This window comes from Natator depressus, chromosome 14 (genome assembly GCF_965152275.1).
Source record: "Natator depressus isolate rNatDep1 chromosome 14, rNatDep2.hap1, whole genome shotgun sequence".
Classification (NCBI taxonomy): Eukaryota; Metazoa; Chordata; order Testudines; family Cheloniidae; genus Natator; species Natator depressus.
In genome coordinates, this window is record NC_134247.1 from 8952692 (window position 1) to 8959001 (window position 6310).

Consider the following 6310-nt stretch of genomic DNA (forward strand, 5'->3'; position numbering starts at 1 on the left):
TACAAAGGGCTTTTTAAAATCCATCTGATTTAATTTTACCTTACTATAAAAACCCACGCTGCATGCTTCTCCCTGCCTCCCACTGCCAAACAGCCACAAAGTGTTCCATGTTATTTAAACTGTAGAAATCGATTTAAATTCTCTTGGTAGAGACTTGAAAGGGTTAAACAGTTGGAGACTTGGAAGTTCTGGTGAATTTGTCTACAAGTCTGGGAGAGAGATAAGTCACTGTGCACAGGTGCAGTAAGTCTGCTACTAAATATGCTCTGGGCCATTAAGGGGGCTTTTTGTGTCACTGTAGCCATATCCTCCCTGCCTGATCATCTTCATGACTTTGGGTATCAGGAGAAAGGCATAAAGTCGACCTTGAGACCAAGGCATGCAGTAAGTATTCTGGAGGGACCCTGGCTGGCACCCACTCTGGAACAGAAGAGAGGGTATTTGTTATTCTTGTTGGTGTTCAATAGATTTATCGTGGGGAAGGCCCATCTCTAAGAATGGAGTCCTTCAGCTACCAACCCTGACTGGCTGAGTACTGTCCATTAAGGTAATCTGTGAGATCGCTGTTTGTTCTTCTTCAATTGATTGCACATGTCCATTCCACTATAAGTGTACACGCATCCTGTACAAAGATATTGGACATTTTCCCCCCTCAGCAGTATCCTAACGGGTGGCGTGAACGCCCTGTTGCCACACACCACTGTGTGCTGGTGTAAGAGAGCAGAGCTTCCCCCAACCCACCAGAGTTCCTTCTTACCACCAGTGACAGTCGTCGGAGCGACCCAGGCTTGTTAATTCACGTGCTTCCCTCACTCCTTTCTATATATAGATCCTGTTTGTTGCAAAATAGTAGTTTGTTAGTTTTAGACAGTTTTAGTGCTAATTTTCTGGTTTTGATCTCTTTTTGACTCCTTTTTTTCTCTTGGTACCAGAATGGTGCATCATTCATTGGGGTTTAAGTCCTGCTGAATCTGTGTGAAACCCATGCTGGTCAGCAACCTGCACCCAGCCTGCTCAAAACGTTAGTGACAAATGTTACATTTGCAAAGCGTTCAAGCCTCACTCAAGAAAAAAGATAGGCCGGTGAGGGTTAAGTGCTTCCTTATGGAGGCAGCATTTCACTCCCCTCGGAGGTGTCACATGGGGAAGGCGCCCCAAATACATCAGCTTCAGTGCAGAGCCACCAGAGGCGTCTATGGCTCCTTGGGACTGTTCCTTGGTACTAAAGAAAAAGCTTAGGCCTTCTGAAGGTTCAGTTCCTCTCTTGACCATAGGTGCCGACTTCCCCGCTTTCCCCTGGGTGCCTGACCCTGCCTCTGCTCTCACTCCATCCCTTCCATATGGCCCTGGCCCAGCCCTGCCTCTTGCCACCCCTGCCCCGCCCCTTTTCCCCAAAGTCCCTGCCCCAACTCCGTGTCCTCCCTGCCCCTATTCCAACTCCTTCCCCAAATCCCCGCCAGCTGTTTGGTGGCGGCCGGGGGGAAGCGCTGGGAGGTAGGTGGAGGAACAGGGACTCGGCGCGCTCGAGGGAGGGGAGCTTGGCTGCCAGTGAGTGCAGAGCACCCACTAATTTTTCCCTGTGGGTGCTCCAGCCCCGGAGCACCCATGGAGTTGGCACCTATGCTCTTGACTGCATTGGTACCAAAGCCAGACAAAGGCAGAGACTTGACAAAGCATTTGGGCAAGAGACGCATCCTCCCCAGAACGCTCGCCATCTCCCAGGAGGGGATAACAGCTTCCAGAGCTGGTGCCAGGTCTGACAAGGCCGTCCACTGAATGACACTTGGCCAGCAGACAGTGCTGATCCCAACCCTCCTGGAGGTGTATGCAGCTGCATGAGTCTTATTTAGCCCCTTGGTACTAATATCGCTGGCAGTGGAAGGTGTGCAGCTGGTACCGATGTCCATTGCTCATACCTCACCATATCAAGCTCCTACAGTGCCACAACCCAAGCCTTTGCAAAAGCCCATGTTGACAAGAGAAAAGCCTCCCATGATTTCCCTGGTACTGCCATCTCCAGGCTCAGGTTACCTCTCCCTGGTTCCATCTGGATCTGCCCTTGCAATGGCAGAAGCATCTGACTCTCCTTCCTCAGACTCAGAGGTCTGGTGCTCTGTCTCCCACCCAGGATGGGGAACGTAAGTCATTGGGACCATGAGTCATACAGCATCCCCAGCACTGGGCCTCGTCTAAGGATCAACAAGCTGGGCAAGGATGCGTCCCGGGCCCATATCAGTAGCCAGTCTGGATGCCATGGGGCATTCCCCTCCAGCTAGGACCTCCCCTCAACCATCTCGCTCACTGAGAGCTCACCAGAGGCAGTTACCAAAAAGCATCATTCCCTGGTACCCAGTATCAAGACTAGTACCAAGCAGCCAGCAGCCACTCAGGCACCTTCCCTGCCACAAGCCACAGACCAACCAACACCTCAGATGCATGTTGCATCCTCATCACCAGATGAGGCTGTTGAGCTGTCCAAGTGACTCATCACCGCCATCACCACACTGCTCATCGAGATCTTTTTAAAAGAGTGGCCTCTGGACTTGACGTTCAGGCAGAAGACGTGCGTGAAAGCTCTCACAAGTTGGTGGACATCCTAGTATCAGCAACCCCAGTCAGGGTTGCTCTACCAATTAATGAAGCCATCATGAAACCAGTCAAGGCTTTTTGGCAGACACCCTTCTCCCTTCCCCCCAAAGCAAAATGAGCTGAAAAGAGGTACTTCATCTTCTCTAGGGCATTTGAACATATTTACTCTTACTCCACCGCCCTGCCCCCTGGCTCTCTTGTGATGGCAGCTGCCAATGATCAGGAAAGACAGGGGGAATAAACTTCCATGCTGAAAAGCAAAGACTCAAAGAGGCTGGATCTGTTTGGTTGCAAGCTTTCTTCTTCAGGAAGCCTGCAACTCAGGATTGCAACCAACACACTCTTGTGAGTCGATATGACTTCACCCTCTAGGAGAGTATTATAAAATCTAAAAACAATGTACCAGAGGACTGTAGACAAGAATCTGCAGTAATGGTGGATGAAGGTAAGAGGACTTCCCTCCATGGGGGTTTGGATAGTGCAGACTCGGTTGCTCAAACCATGGCAAAAGCGATTACTATAAGGGGTTCATGGTTGCAGTTGTCTGGTTTACCTCCAGAGGTCTAACAGACTAACCAGGACCTTCTTTTTGAAGGTCCCTCACTGTTTTCAGAGAAAATGGATGACAGGCTTCATAGCCTTAAGGATTCTAGGGCAACACTCAAATCCCTTCAGATCTATACCCCAGCATAAAAAAGAAAACAGTATGATCTGCAGCAGCTATACAAATTCTAGTATGCGCCTCGATCCCAAGATCCACTCAGGAAAAAGGGCAGAGATTATAGGAGGTGCCGTCCACCACCCTCCTCTTCAGCATCAGTGAGCTCATCCCATCCAGCCGCCTTGTCCAAACAGGCATTTTGATGGGTTTGTTAAGGACAGTGTACTAGTCACCATGGCTCCATTTGTTCCCCATTGTTTGTTTATCAATTTCTTATCCCACTGCCGAAATGCTTGGGCCCACATAGCATCAGACCAGTGGATCTTAAGCACGGTGAAACTGACGTATGCCATCCAGTTCATTTCTGCCCCACCCCAACCCCTTTCTCCATCCCTCTTCAGGGACCATTCTCAAGAGATTGCCCTTCAACGTGTATTCTTCAGGCCATAGAGGAAGTCCTGTTGTATCTCAGGGAAAAGGGCTTCTATTCCTGCTACTTCCTGATCCCCAAGTCAATCTCATGCCTAATTTAGATTTAAAAGACTGGTACGCTGCCCTCAGTTTAAAGGATGCTTAACTCCATGTTGCAATATGCCACGACTGTGGAAAGTCTCTCAGATTTGTGGTGAATGGTTGCCATGATCAATTTACCGTGCTTCTCTTTGGTCTGTTAGCTGCTCCTCAAGTGTTCACAAGATGCAGGGCAGTTGTGGCAGCTCACTTACGAAAATTAGGTGTCCACATGTTCCCATACCTAGACGACTGCTTGGCCAGAGGTTGGTCTGAGGCTCAAATCCTATCCAGCATATCCAGTAACCTGTCCACATTCAATGCACTGGGGATCCTAGTAAATTGAGACAAATCAATCCTGAAATGGGTAAAGACAATAGAATTCATCGGGGCAGTCTTTAGAGTCCATGAAGGCCAATGCCTTTCTTCCACAAGCCAGGTTTGAAACTTTATGGGACCTAGTGCTGCAACTGAGAGTATATCCTCTCACAACAGTATGCAGCTGCCTCAGTCTTCTGGGTCACAGGGCAGCATGTACCTATGTTGATCAGTACGCCAGACTACTCTTTCCCTTTCTCCCCCCGCTTCCAACCCTCCCTCTAGTCACATAAGAATCTTCTCTGGGTTGGGGAGCTCATAGTTGGTCCCTGTAGACTCAAGATCTTTGGTCGTCTCAAGATCTAGAGACTCATAAATGTCAAGGAGTTAAGAGCAATACATCTAGCTTGCTTGGCCTTCCTCCCTAACACGGTGGGAAAAAATCTATTAATTCTGACAGACAATTAGACAACCCTGTTTTACATAAACAGGCAAGGAGAAGCACAGTCAAACCCACTGTCCCAGGAGGCAATTCACCTCTGGGACTTCTGTATAACCAGCTCAGTTCATATCAGAGCTGCTTGCCCTTTGGGGAAACAGAACACATTAATGGATCAGCTGCGCAGATCCTTCTCTGATCACCACAAGTGGTCCAGATATGGTCAGGTCCATCTTTCATCTCTGGGGGATATGTCATCAGTTCTGTTCACAGGAAGGGCTCAGCCCACGCTCGCTGACAGATGCTTGTCTCTTATCCTGGAAGAAATCCCTCCTGTATGCTTTCCTGCCGATTCCTTTACCTCTCAGGGTCATCTTCAAAGTGAAACAAGACCTGCTCACCTCATCCTCCTAGCACTGACATGACCTCGTCAACACTGGTACTCGACCCTACTATTCTTGTCGGTCGAGCCTCCTGTGTCTCCAGTTGGATCCAGATGTAATTTCCCAGGACCACAGGTGCTTGCTCCATCCTAGTCTCTGAGTTGTCCATCTGATGGAGTGAGTACTTCATGGCTGAGACCCTTTGAAAGGTCCCGCTTGAAGGATGTTCAAAAAGTGCTTCTGAATAGCAGAAAAAACACAACTAGAAACGCTTACCTGGCTAAGTGGAAGCACTTCTCCATTTGGTCTTGCAGGAAAGGGGTCTCTTGAGGACCTTTAGCTGGATTGTCTTTTAAAACAGAGTTTGGCTATTAGCTCTATAAGGGTGCAGCTGGCAGCATTTCTGTGGCAATTACCTCAGCCAGAGGGTGGATGAGTTGAGGGCTCTATCAGAGTCTGTCCAGTACAAAGGAATTGAGGCGGGGAGTGAGTGGCGCCCCTCTCTTACACCAGCACACAGTGGTGGGTGGCGATAAAGGGTGCTCAAGCATTCGATGGGTGGGGGTCATAAGCAGCCCCCCACAGCCCATGTCCTTGCCCTGCCCCACCCCAGGCAAGAGGGGCTGCGGCTCCCCACAGCTGCCTGCGCAGCTCTCACCTGGACCAGGCTCCAGCTGGAGGTGTGCTCGGGGGGGCACAGCACAGCCATGGTAAGAGCGGCGTGGGCAGCTGTGGGCCCTCCACCTGCCCTGGAGGAGGGCGGGACACGGGTTAGGGGCAACTCTTGACCCCCCTCATCCTAGGCAAGTGGAGGGTCTAAGGCTCCCCACAGCTGCCCCCCCACAACTCTTACCATGGCCTGGCTGCTCACCTACTTTGGGGTCCCAACCCACAGTTCGAAAACCACTCAATTAAAGCACTGCTGCCCCCTGCTCGGTGTGGCTTGCGATTAATGTGACATTTGAACAATAATGGGGGTTTAACAAAAGAACCTTGAACTATGGCTCTTAAAGCAGCTCCCTAGAACTGAGCCTGGGCCCAGAGACACCTCACAGCAAAAGCCTGTTCTGACAAATTGGTGATAGCACCGGTATCATAGGTCTGTACAGCATGCACCCCCGCAACCTGGCTGATGCTACTAGTACTACTGTAATGTGTCTAAACTGGGCAGCTGATATACATGCCCTCCCTGGAACCAGAGACAGATGGGTTCAGGCTAAGATCTGTTTCTAGATGGTATTCTGTGACCTTACTACTGTGTCTGCCTCCCTACATGTGATCTGACAACATCACAGGGCAGGCAGCTGGGGAGAGGTAATTTAAGGAGTAACTAACAGCAAAGCTCTCCCTCCTGCCTGGGCGTTTTGCTGCCAGCTGCACAGCCACACCCTGACCAATGTTTCAGCAGTG